Source organism: Ictalurus punctatus, chromosome 15 (assembly GCF_001660625.3).
Source record: "Ictalurus punctatus breed USDA103 chromosome 15, Coco_2.0, whole genome shotgun sequence".
In the NCBI taxonomy this organism is placed as follows: Eukaryota; Metazoa; Chordata; class Actinopteri; order Siluriformes; family Ictaluridae; genus Ictalurus; species Ictalurus punctatus.
In genome coordinates this window covers 2872501-2886670 of record NC_030430.2, presented here as the reverse complement: position 1 = coordinate 2886670, position 14170 = coordinate 2872501, and the positions used below count along the sequence as shown (strand labels likewise).

At 43.8% G+C, this 14170-nt stretch overlaps 1 protein-coding gene across 5 annotated transcripts in view; it reads right to left on the bottom strand.

Moving 5' to 3' along the window:
• The window catches only part of fmnl3 (formin-like 3), a 59001-nt gene that overhangs the window by 43314 nt on the left and 1517 nt on the right, over positions 1 to 14170 (bottom strand). The window lies entirely within an intron of this gene.

The window sequence follows — 14170 nt, the reverse complement described above, 5'->3', positions numbered from 1 at the left end:
AATGATATAATATTAATAAAACACTAGCTATCAATCAAGTGGCTGTAGAATTTGCTTTGTAGACTCCTGTGATAAAGCTTGTATCGACAGCAAACATATAACATTAGCTACCTGTTGCATGGTTTACATTTTTAGGCGTCGATTCTAACCAGCTCTGTAAGATCCAAGCCCTTGTGTGCTGAACAGTGGCGTGTATGGAAACGCAAACGGTTGCTATGGGTCGAGTAGTACGTACTATGGGCCATTTGAATATTGTTTTTTTTGCAAGTTAGCACAGGCTGAACGAAACAAGAAAGCAGGCCGTATTTGGGCTGCACTTCCAGGGTTGGGGGATCGAATCTCACCTCCGTAGTTTGCTAATTCTCCTCGTGCTTGGAGGTTTCCTCTAGGTACGCTGGTTTCCTCCCACAGTCCAAAAACATGTGTTGTAGGCTGACTAGGATTTGCCAGAGCCATATCAACCTGCAGTTCTCACCTGGTATCCCACTGAAGCTCTGCAGGGTTGAGCCTGGCCAGTACCTGCATGGGAGACCCCTTAGGGAAAACCAAGGTTGCTGCTGGAAGTGGTATTACTGGTTTCCAGTGGGTGCTCACCCTGTGGTCTGTGTGAGGCCTAATGCCACAGTATAGTGAACGGGATACTATAAAAACAGCACTGTCCATTAGTTCTAGAGGTTAAACCTGACTTTCTTTGGTCATTAAAAATCTCAGGACACTTACAGTAAAAGTGTAGGACTCTTCTCTATCATGGCCCGCTAATAATCCCCATCTCTGAATTGTCCCCAGCCTCATGCCCTGATTTCCATGCTATACGCACCAGGCTCCCCTGCAACCCCGTGTACGATAAGCAGTAAAGAAAATGGATGGATCAATGGATCCTAAAACTGTCAGAAAAGGTTTATTTAGCAATGAAATAACTGGCACATTCCTGATTGCAAAGATTCAGGGGAAAGACAAAACAACCTGTACACATTAGATAAATGAACCAGGCACCAGAGAGATGCACGTCTATCTGTGAATGGGTACTTTACATTTGTGGAGGAAAATCTTTAATATTAGCCTTCAAATCCAGTCCACACTTTTGAATTCGCATTACTTATCCACTTAAGATCAAATGGAGGGAAAAAAAAGAAAAAAAAAAAGTGTCTTGACGCATTAATCACATGTCTTTAGGATATTCCCAGTAAAGACTTCAGTAAAGAGTCAGTCACAGGACACATTTAGTCTCAAGCCCCAGACAGAGTATATTTTCTTTGTGCATTTTTACTCAGCGGATCTTGGCCAGGGGCAGTGAGACAACACAAATTCTGTTGAGTGAAACTGGCCTGTGCTGCATGTGCCAAAGAAGACTGGATAAGGCTCAACACATCCTGCTTCACCCTCAGTCCAAAAAGGAAAGGGTCTGCGAGTACATCTTGCCCTCCCTAGCTTTTTTAGTTACAATACACACACTGATCTGTGGTAAATAAAGATGCTTATCTTCTTTTATGGGCAAGGTAGGCTCGGCTTCTGTTTCTGGACCGGTTTTGAGAACTCCGCAGCTGTGGCTTTAAACAGAGAAGATCATAAACTAGGAAGGTGAACTACGTTGGGTCCAGTTTAGGAAAACGAACCAGGACAGATGTGGGTGTCATTCTTCGGGTGATTTCAAATGATATTACTAAGCTCAAGGACATCATGTTCAAGCTGATGATTCACAACGTCTACACTTCTTATTTGCACCTGAACGTAACCGTATTTGAAGAAAAAAAAAAAAAAAAAAGGCACAGGAAACTCACTCGTGTCACATGATCATTTGACCACAAGACCAACTTTCTCATCTCTGCTTTGGATGAAACGTCGTGGTTTCTCAATGATAAATGGATCAGATGCGTTAAAGCTGTTTGGATGTTTGTTTGAGCAACAGGAGAAGAACGGGGTCACGCTCAAGATGCAGGACTAAAGATCTGGCTTGTTCTCAGGCTGGTCCCCTGCCATTAAACAGGTCAAATGTTGAAGTGTGTGAAAAAGTTGTACTCCTTTCACCATGCTGATACCTGATCTACCAGGCTTTAATTGCGTAACCCGAACCAGGCAATCACAACAAAGCAGTGGCTCCACAAAAGGCCTCCCCCAATTCTCCAGCAGAGAGACGACACAGGGAAGAGGGTCGGAGGTGTTCGAGGGCTGGACCTCCCCCCACTGCTCCCTTACATAAGATACACAAACAATCTCCATGACAAACGATCGTGGAATGTGCTTTATTCACACATACGCACATGCTAATCTGTTTAAAATGAACTTTAAGTTACAAGCGACGTCTGAGAAAATATGCGATCTATGCTGCACGTGGATTTCTGATGTGTTTAAGCTTCTCTTCACCGATTCTGATGCAACATTTTGCCGGATTCGCCTGACTGAACCTGACTCTCTGTTGGTTCAGTTTAAGATGCGTCGTTTCACCTGGGTCCGATTTCCTGTGCTCGGTCTAAATCTATGCCACAGGAAGTTTCATGAAATAACCGCTGGTGATGAATTACAGCGACGAACTACCGCTCTAAAACTGTACCACTACACCAACTCACTATTCAAACACAGAGTTTCGATCTTTAATGGCTAATTTCTTTTCAGTGGCTAGTTCAGATCAGACTGTCATGCAGATGTTTTCAATACATCTGCAAACCACCTGTGTCAGGGAATGGTACACAGTAGAGTAGTTTATGATGTCTGGCTATATAAATGTGAAACACTGAACCTATTTGTGGATTTGAGGCACTAGAAATGTTTAGCTGCAGCTAACTAACAAACTGAGCTAATATTAGTGATAAGTAAAATGGTACAGGGGGCATTGTGGTTTAATGGTTAGCACATTTGCCTGTTTGTTTAGTTTGCATGTTCTCCCCGTGCTTCAGGGGGTTTCCTCCCCCAGTCCAAAGACACGCGTTGTAGGCTGATTGGCTTTTCCAAATTGTCTGTAGGTGTGCGATCGTGCCCTGCGATGGGTTGGCACCCCGTCCAGGGTGTCCCCCGCTTTGGTATAGGCTCCAGGCTCCCCCAGAACCCTGTGTAGGATAAGCGGTATGGAAAATGGATGGATGGATTGGAATTTGTTTATTTGAATACTCCAATCTGACAAAAGCAAGCCGATTTACGAGCAGTTATCTAGCAGACTAACTAACTTAATTATTGTTAAGTTAGTTAGTCTTGGGTGCTATGATAAATTTCAACAAATTTTGCCACATAAGGAATAAAACATGACAAGGCATGCTTTCACGGAAAAACACAGTCCAACAGGAAGTGGAAGGCTGTTATCACAGCATTTTTTTTTTATGTACATTATTAACAAATGCTCTTTAACTGCAGAGTGTCCCAAAAGTCTCCATACATAGGGGTGACTAATACCTTTTAGCAAAATGTCTCCCAGAAGTTTCCATGCTTAGTTTTTTGAAGAAAGCCTTGACAAAAGCATAAGGTATTGAAATCATTCTCACGGCTGGATCGGGAAGCTGTCGCAAGGTTGCGACGGACTTCAACAGGAAACATTGTCACCAAACTCATTAATAAATTCACAAAACACTGGAAGTGTTGAGGACCGACCGATAACGTCCACGTATATTCCAAAAATCACAGGTTCAACAGGAAGTTGCGTCATCCAAATTTCCTGAAGATCATGCGAAGAAGAAAAAGCTTTCTAGTTTATTTGTGTATTTATTCTATGCTACAAATGGCTACCTAATAAGATGATTATTATTTAAGAGCCATTAATGAGAAAACGACATATTGTTGCCTGGGAGGGATTAACACATTTTCATGGTTAAAATGCAACTTTCTTAGATTCAACATTGAAAAAAATACCCCCAATAAATAAAGTTTCATTTTAAACAAAACCATAATGGCTAAATAAGCACCCCAATCCTAGAATAACCCAGACATAGTCTTGGAGGCCCACTGCAAGGTTAACAAATGTGCGACTGAAACTCCCCGAACATACTACTGGGAAAACTGTTAATATGCAAACCGTCTCTTAAATCCCCATGAAACATTAGACTGTTAACATTTACACAGTGTGCAGCTGTGGTGCGTGTCCTCCAGGCGAGTGCAGTGCTTTATAATCTATCCTCTACACAAGCTCATCAAGCAGCCATCAAGCGAGCCTGAAGGTCCTCAGAAAAACCCCGGCTCCAGAGGACACACGCATTCCAGTAGTGTTGGAATGGAAAAGAAGTGACACAGACTGCTGGTACAGTATCATTTTTCTCCTAAGGAACAAAAAGGTCTCTGTTAATTCCCTGTCCTCATCATATTTCCTGTTTCTAGCTCAAGCCTGAAAGATCTATTCCATTTTTTGTAGACAATAAACTCCTGCTGAATGAGTACTATCTTCACCAGTGGGTTATCACGTAAGGCCGGGTGCCTATTGAGCCAGTCTATGACTGTCATTTTCTTGTCGACAGGAGAGCAAATACGTAGCAATTAGGGCACACTTTTTCCAAACAGAAGGAACATGTTTACAGTCCACTCCATGGTGTAGGGCTTGGTCAACCTCTACTCCTTTGTCATTGAGGCAAGGCCAATTTGCAGGACCGTTATCGTTAGCGCTGAGGGCGCTTTGAAGCAGGCTTCCTAAAGCGCGGTGATCTCAGCCGTGTCAGCTTCTCAAGGTCACATCAGGGGTACCAGATGTGAGAGCATTAAATCTATCAGACCCTAAAACGGTGACATCGCAGCTTCCCTTTCCCCCGGCCATTTGCGAAGCCTGCAAGCCATAAATTACTTTAATGTTCCAGCATAGTAACTTTCAAAAGCGCAGGTCTGATTGGGGTCAAAATGTTTATTTAAAAAAAACTGGGATTAGTAGTGAGGATAAAAAATGAATCCTTTTTTTTGTTGTTGTTTCTTTAACATACGAGTCCGTCCATCCATCCATTTTCCATACCGCTTATCCTATACAGGATTGCAATGGAGTCTGGAGACTATTCCCGGGAACTCGGGGCACAAGGCGGCGGACATCCTGGACGGGGTTCCAACCTGTCACAAAGCACAGTCGCACACGCACTACGGACAATTTGGAAAATTCTAATCAGCCTATAACACATGATTCTGGACTGTTGGAGGAAAACAGAGTACCCTAAGGAAACCCCAAAGCACCGGGAGAACACGCAAGCTCCGCGCACGCTTCGAGCGTGTTTATGGCAAGGATTCGAGCCCCCATCCCCAGAGGTGTGAGACAAACGTGCTAGTTTTAGAAATATATTGTTCTTACAGGAATTGGGAAATGGAAGGTGGAATAAAAGTGCAACAAATCAACTTTCAGCTATAAACAAAAGGTCAGACCTCGAGTCTCTAACTTCCATCCCATTTGCACACACACTTCTGTCATCGTGGAATCCTCAAACGTGTGTCGAGATTGTTTATATCGCTAATAACCGAGATGAAGTTAAGATGCATTGGGTAGCTTAGAATAGATTTTACAATTGGGGCTATTTTGAGAGATATGATACGTGACAGGAGCAACCGTTTCCTAGGAAAAAGTCCTGCAAAGTACGTCAAATCAAACCTAAACAGAGCGTCAATACAATCGGTGATGAATCAGATGCTGTTCTGGACACGAGGATGTCCTGTTTGTTTCCTTGGGCAGCCTTACAGGAGACAAGTAGGCAGCCAGTCCTCGACGGACACACACAAAGCATGTCAGGAATGTACACAGCAAAAGACCAAAAGCACGTACGGATACAAATGTTTGTTGAAAGACATCTTAGTCTTCTTTCTATATTTATTAGTGAAGAATCATGCAATCTTGTTTGAGAAATAATACTTTCAGACCATCCTGTATTAGTTTAAGTGCCCTAGAAAAAGACAATGTGTTTCGAGAATGGTATCTCCTGGCACTCGTGTCTCGATCAGGTGTGTGTGTGTGCCACAGGAAGTCCACGGTTTATGTGGAGAGCAACACGTCTGTCTCTGACTGAAACAAGACGGTGGGAGGACGATGACGGCAGCAGACAAAAAGAAGCAAAGAGAAAGAAGTGAAGAATGAAGCGGATGTTCCAAATGATGTAATCACGTTATCACACAGAAGCGAGGAAAACTTAACTCATCATGACAAGTAGATCACTTTGGCACGTCCAGCGGGAGCCGTTTCCTTCGGGTGTGTGTAAAAGCGTGCGTTTATCTGCCAGGCCATTAAGACCTCGCAGCCGTTCCTGTGAGCGAGTGGAGCACAAAGGACTCAGAGAGGATGAGGCCCAGGCTTTAAAACAACACACCGACAGAGCTGCTATTGTGCTGGGGAGGAAAGCTGTGCTCGGAGTCGACTGAACACAGCTGCACTGGCACACACACACACACACACACACACACGGCTCCATTCCTTCTTCTATACTACACTACTCCTGAAGCAATCAAATGGCCAAATTATTAGTGATCGGTCAGCTTGATCAGTTTTTTTCTCAAAACTTATGAGGGTGTGATGATGTACTTCAATCGTCCATTTTATTTTTCTTCAATAATCTTCAACTGTGCAGTTTTGGGTCAGCCTGTGCACCGCCTAGCCTCCGATTCCAGTTCTTGCCTGACAGGAGATTTTTAGTTACATTGCGCTTTACGTAATATGGAGGGGATCTCCTCAACCACCACCAGTGTGTAGTATCCACCTGGATGATGCGACAGCAGCCATAGTGCTCCAGAACGCCCTCCACACACCAGGACACCGGGGTTATACCTCTACTTTTTACGATAAGTGTCCTGGGATTTTTAATGACCACAGAGTGTCAGGACCTCTGTTTAACGTCTCATCCGAAAGACTAGTGTCCCCATCATTATACTGGGTTATTAGGCCCCACACAGTCCACAGGGTGAGCGCCCCCTGCTGGCCTCACTAATACCACTTCCAGCAGCAACCTTAGTTTTCCCCAGGAGGTCTCCCATCCAGGTACTCACCAGGCTCAACAACGCTTAGTTTCAGTGGTAGACCAGTCGAGAACTGCAGGGAGATGAAAGTCAGGTGGTCTTGTAGCCCATCTCTCTCAAGTTTTGACATGTTGTGCGTTCTGAGATGCTTTTCTGCTCACCATGGTTGTAAAGAGTGGTTACTGAGTTACTATAGCCTCTCTCATCAACAAGGTATTTCCACCAAAATTCCTGCTCCCTGGATGTTTTTTTTGTTTTTCCCACCATTCAGTGTAAACTCTAGAGACCGTTCACACTGTGGGTGAAATTCCCAGGAGATCAGCACTTTCTGAAATATTCAAACCAGCCCGTCTGACACCAACAACAAAGCCACGGTTAAAGTCACAGAGCTCACACTTTCCCCCCGTTCTGATGTTTCACTTGAACATTAACTGAAGCTCATGACCCGCATCTGCATGATCGTATATATTGTGCGTTTCCTCCAGACGACTACCAATAAGAAACTAATAACCCGGATATGAAATCTGATTGTCCCAGGCACTGGAGCTACAGATTTGATTTGTCCAATCGCGTTGTACACTTTAAAGCACTTTTAATAGTTTTCATACTGTTCAACCCCGATAACAGCAAAATACCTGCTCTACAGTAGACCTCACACTCACTTACTAGAAGTATAAACCACATGAGTCAGTTAAAAAGACCTCCCTCAAACACTGAGCTTTACTCACGTAGTTAAACCCAAGAAGCAGCGCCTTAACACCTGAGCTTAGCGTGGCGCCATGCTCAAAGACCTTCCGCGCTCAAACAAATACTGCATGTGTGTGTGTGTGGGTGTGTGTGTATGTATGTGAAATAAGAGGATGCTAGCTCATCTCTTATTATTGGGCTGCTCTATTGTTGTTTTTTTTGGCATGGCAAACTAATAAAGGTGGATCCCTCCACAACTGCTGCTTCTGGAAATGCAGACGTACACAAAGACACACCCAACCACCTTGACGAGGTAGATCTGACCTTAACATGCCATAAACAGAGATTCCAGCCTGGCTGCGTTGCTTCCAGCTGAGTGGAATCTATGAAACACTGTGACGCCTGTGGTGTCTTTAGGGGTCAAGGGGACAAGCGTAAAGGTCTAGAAGGGCTGACTCTGTCTGCTTGACTTAGGGCACATGCATTCCAGAGTGATTCACACACACACACACACACATATACATATATAGCAGAAGCCTAAAAATCCACTACATAACAGTTTTTAATTTAGTATCTCTGAAAACGTAATATATTTACACTTATTCCTACGATACGGAGTTGAATCAGAGACAAAGTCTAAGCACCTTTAACTCACTTGCTCAGCCGTGATCTGCCTATGAAGCTCTGCCACGGATCGATGGATGATTTGCAAATAAAAGCTACTGAAATGGGGAAATTGAACATTGTGTAGGCTTCATGGTGTCCACGGCCAAAAGGGGCGGAGTTTCCTCAAATTATCGCATCAAGTATCAATTAATGTTAAAGCGAGCGTCACGATGTTTTAGAAGTGATGATAAAATAGTCTCAACATCCTCCTAAATAACGATCGTGACCCGAGAGTAGTGTCAGATGTTTGTACTCTTCTGAAGGTCCACCCAATCGAAAAGCTGAAATGAGCCCCTTATTTACATTGTACACAGATAATGTGCTGATGTAAACAAGCTCAACTGACACTTGCTTTCTGCTTTCTTTCAGTGCCTACACCAGAATAATGACACCAGTGAGAATTTAGACATCCAAACCAAATAAAATGCAATACAATACAGCAATACAAAAAAACAAAAAAACAAACAAACAGTGCCTGATGTGTGTGTATTGGTAAAGTCATTAAGGCATGGTGCTGTGGCATGCTGCCAGTTCAAAAAGGAATTTTTCCCTCTCTAAAGTTCTCTGGTGAGAGCAGACCACAGGAATCTGCTGCACCGCAGCCGAGCGGGGGCACTTTGAAAGAGGATATCACACACACACACACACACACATATATACACACACTTCTGCTCCATCTCTGCAAAGCGGTACCACCGCCTCCAGCTTCGTTCTCATATGGAGAAGTTTAGCTGCAAAGCCGAATCCCCCACTCCAGATTCAGACGCATGCAAGCCAGAGGGAGTAATAAGTTCCAGTCCATACTGTATCGCTTATGAGTGTGTTGTTCCAACCTTCCACAGACTGGAGGTCTATTCGGAATCGAGCTCCGTTCGGGTTCATGGATAAATAGCAGGCAAACGCAAAGAAGCGACGATCTTGACTAAACGGTTTGACCAAACGCAGTGGTGTCCGAACGACCTCAAAATACTTGCACAGAAATATTCAGGAAATGCATTGCTCCATAATGACATGCAGTGAGGCAAATTAAATGGTGCAAGACCCCCCCCCAGCATACTTAACGTCGAGGCGCAACGATAAAACCATCTTTGCGGAAGGTGGTAACTGAGACATTTTTTCCACCAGCAAGGAACCACTCTCAAGTGAGGAAAGACTCTAATGAGTGCCTCATATATCATGTTACACTGCAAGGTCATTGCTAATAATGCCTGCATACTGTAAACGTGCACGGTCGTGCGTCACATTCATTCCGAATTGGAAAAGATTACGCTCGGGCACAGTGCCCCGAGCATCTGGAATAAACAGCAGACAACCGTGAAATTCGAAGAGATTTTCCCGCTTAAAGGAACAGTCGGGAATAGTCAGGTGTCGGAGGGTGGCGGAATGGTGAGGTCGCAAGGAGTAGAGGTGGCGACGGTGGAGGAGTTTAAAATACTTTGGGTCAGCTGTCCAAAGTCATGGAGAGTGTGGTAGAGAAGTGAAGAAGAGAGTGCAGGCAGGGTGAAGGGGTAGGATTTGGAGCTGGAAGTCTCCGAGTTGAAAATGCTGTGAGTTTCGTTGGGAGTGATGAGGATGGACAGGATTAGAAACGAGTACATTAGAGGGACAGCGCAGGTAGGATGACGGGGAGACAAAGCGAGAGAGGCAAAACTGGGGAGGTTTGGGCGTGTGCAGGAGAGGGATGTGGGGTATTTCAGGAGAAGAATGCTGAGGATGGAAGCGCTGGCAGGAGGAGAAAAGGAAGACCAAGGAGGCGGTTTATGGATGTGGTGAGGACATGGAGAACATGAGGGTGGTTGGTGTGACAGAGGAAGACGTAGAGGACAGAGTGAGATGGAGATGGATGAGCCGGTGCGGCGACCCCTGAAGGGAGCAGCCGAAAAGAAGAGGAAAGGAATATTCAGGGATTTTTGGTTCAAAATTGGAAGTTAGCTGTAGCTAGCTAAAAACCCAAACAAATACAGCAACGGTGTTCCCCTCCAAAGCCACACCCCCAGACATATGTATAAGTACTGCCTAGACTAGAACCCTGGATTGCTAGGTAAGTAGAGATGTCTCCTTGTCCTGATTGGTTAGAAGGTGAGGGACAATGTGCTCTGGGGTGCCCCTGACACCAATGTTTCACTTATTTCATGAGCAATTTCAAGGGAATTTCATCATATACGTGTGACGGTCTGGGAAAACCACGTCAGATGTAGTAGCGGATGAATTCTAGAAAACAACCAAAATGACAAAACATTGGGTTTTGCCCAAACTTGATATTATCCGTCCATCCATTTCTTAACCGCTTATCCCAGACAGGGTCGCGGGGAACTTGTAGCCTATACCAGGGAACAAGGTGGGGGACACCCTGGACGGGGTGCCAACTTATTACAGGGTACAATCACGCACACATTCACACACTACGGACAATTTGGACATGCCAATCAGCCTACACGGCACGTCTTTGGATTTGGACTGGGGAAGGAAACCGGAGTAGCCGGAGGAAACCCGCGAAGAACAAGCAGAACATGCAAGTTCTGTGCACACAGGGTAGAGGTGGAATTCGAAGGCTGTGCTAACCACTAAGCCCCGCCTTAATATTATCATATATTAATATATCATATACCTCAACCTAAAGAACAAATAAATCTATTTCACCAAAACAATACGGACAGGAAGTTCCGACAATGCCACGGACATCCGTGGCCAGGACCTAAGCGAGTAAAAAAAAAGTGAGCCATGCTATCTAGGTATAAGGGATGGCATACCATCTCTCCCCTGTCAATCACAGCCAGTTGTGGGTGTCTGTGAGCTCATGTATGCAGAAAAGGCTGGATAGCGCTTTACTCTGAGTGTCTTCCAGGCCTGTGATGCAGCATGAGCAGCAGTTTGAAAAGATGGTTGGCTGGTTTCACAAGTCTCGATGGAACCATGTGTTCATTTTCAGTCCCCCCTGCTTGGTAGCTGTTGTATGATAAGGGAAAGCTGGCTGGTTGGTGGGAATTAACAAGAACAAATTGGTGGGGCGGTCCCAAAAGAGAAAACCCCAACATGGAAATGTTTTTATTTACGCTATATTTTTAACCTCGCCTACTATATCTGCCTGAAAAAAAATCATGTTGGGTAAAGAGCCACCGACTAACAGTCAGTCTGCCTAAAAATGTCTGAAACCTTGCAGGCTAAGATTTCCTCACACAGTGAATGTCAGGCTTTGATCAAACCGTTGAATAGCCACATGACATAACGCAATGGACGGAAGCCTTTTCACCTTCCGTTCTCATTTTTCATTTTTGGGGATAACCAGATTTTAAAATGCTCTAACTAAATTAAAAGGAAGCTTACTGACTTCAGGGAAGTGTGTAGATTTCAGAACTATATATAGTACAAAATGCCCAAATTTGACCTTTTAGAGGGGTTTTTCCCGGGTTGTCACACATATTGCAAAAAAAAAAAAAAAAAAAACGTCTTCTGACCTCACTGTTACTCACGAGCCTGGTTATAGATATTTGAAACATTTCTGATCATGCAGAAGGCGTACTTTCTAAGATTGACATTAAATGTTCACGTGCTATTAAGGCGCAACATTCAGGAATCATAGCTCGATGAAAATCCACCACATCCAGCAGGCCAATCACTGAAGGCACAGCTGCTTTGTGGGAGCTCTAGAATGCAACTTCCTCCCACAAGAGAAAGAGAGAGAGAGGGGAAACCATGGAGCTAAGGAACAATCAAGCAGTGCATGATGAAAGGAGGGGGAACGATACAGAAAGCACATGTGCAATGTACACTCGAACCTGGGCATTTTATTTGAGAAGTGCTTGAAGGAGTCTGATACTACCCAGAGGTCTAATCTCCAGCCCACACACACACACACACACATATATATATATACACACATATATATACACACACACACACACACACACACATATATACACATATATACTCACACACGCACATACACGCACACGCATACAGACGCACGCACGCACACACACATACACAAACACACACAGCTAGGCTCATGTTAAAGTCATTAGTTTATGGGTATTACTACACTGGCATGAAGAATGGCCATGACATCATAACAGGCTGCTGTTTGCTGTCTCATAGTCGACAGACGCTATTACCAGATAGACACACACACACACACACACACACACACACCCAGCAGAAGTCTGTATGGGCAACAGTGGAACATCACTTCCTGGCGGGCTGCCACTGCTGATGATGACTTACCCAAACATGCTTTTTTCTCGAGTTTAAAACTTATTTTTAAACTCATTACTCATCTTATTATTAAATACTGCATTTATATCACAGTGACGTTATGTGGCTCATTTGTATTTTAAAGTAAAAGTGTCAAAAATATATACTTTTTTTTTTATTTATTTTTTTTTTACATGAAACAAAATCTCCAATTGTCTGAAGGAGTTTTGTGTTTTATAAAAACTAAAAAAACAAAAAACAAAACTGAGATCCAGATAAGACACAATTTTTAAAAATCAGTTCCACCCTGTTGAATTCTTGCTTCTGATTGGTCAGTAGGTCTTGATTCATTCTCTAGAACAGCAACTCTAAACAGCAGTGCTGAAATTCGAACCGCACGTTTTACATTAAACGCACCTGTCATACTCTATCACTGTTTCTATAGTAACAACTACGTCACAGGGGCGGTCTATTATAGCGGATGGTCCACGTAATACGCTGCAAAAATACTCATCTCGGCAAGTGAAGATATCTTGAATAGAGTCAAATTCATCTAGCATTTCGAATTACAATAAACCAAACATAAGATTGCTCAACTTATTTCAAGCCATGTGTACTCATTCCAAGCTTGAATAATCTTATATTTGATTTATTGTAAACTTATGACACGAAATGCTAGATGAATCCAACTATATTCAAGATATCTCCACTTGCTAAGATAATAACAGCGTAAATAATAATAAACATTGTTAGGTTTGGCAACCCTCACACACCCAAAACACACAGTGAAGTGTAATCAGGCTGAGGCGTGGATCTTTCCTCTCCTGAGCACAGGGATCTTCCTGACAAAATGACTTTGATGTGTTACTGTAATCCAAACAGACTGAGCCGAGGGTGCGTATTTCTTTCCCAAAGAATCTGGGGCTCCAAACGTAATTGTCGGAGGAACCCTAGAGCTGATCGACCACAAGGTCAGAGTTCACGGATGAAATGCGGCTGACGAAGACGCATGTCAGACTGTCCATGAGACAGCAGTGGAGATGACAGTACTGCCGTTATAAGGTTTCTTCCCAGCACAGGCGTATATGCATATCCGTTCATATATTCGTGTGAAATGATCACTCTATTCATACTGGCGTATACAAAGGGAGGAAACAGGACTCCGTGGCTATTCAGGAGCACCATACGCAAGACAAACAGTGCAGCAGGAGCGGTGTACGAAACTCAACGCGACTTCACGACAGCACCGGTATCATTTTAAACCAGACAGCATAATTGTCATCTAGCATGACTGTTTAGCTCTCTTTCGTGCCAGCTCACTTCTAATGTGTATTTCTGGCCCTGGCGTTAGCGCTCAGATTTAGCTTCAGTATTTCCACATCGGTCAGCATTCACGCATCATAATGCATGATTATTATGCCTTTAGTGTATGGTTCTGTGCAGTGCTTGTTTTACACCGCTATTAGTCACAGTCACTGATATCTAACAACTCACAGAGAGAGAGCGAGAGAAGGAGAGAGGGGCGGATCTTTCATGATCTCCTCTCCGCGTAGGAGTTTTAGGGGAATTCAGAAAATGTGGTGCTCCGTGGGACCAACCATGGTGGAAAACTTCGCCGTGACAAGTGTGACATGAAAAAATTCAGGGGGTAAAACCCAGCCCACTGAGCTGTGCTTTATAAAAAATGACCAATTACTAGAAAAAGCTCAACATATGCTTGTGAAATATCTAAAAAGTC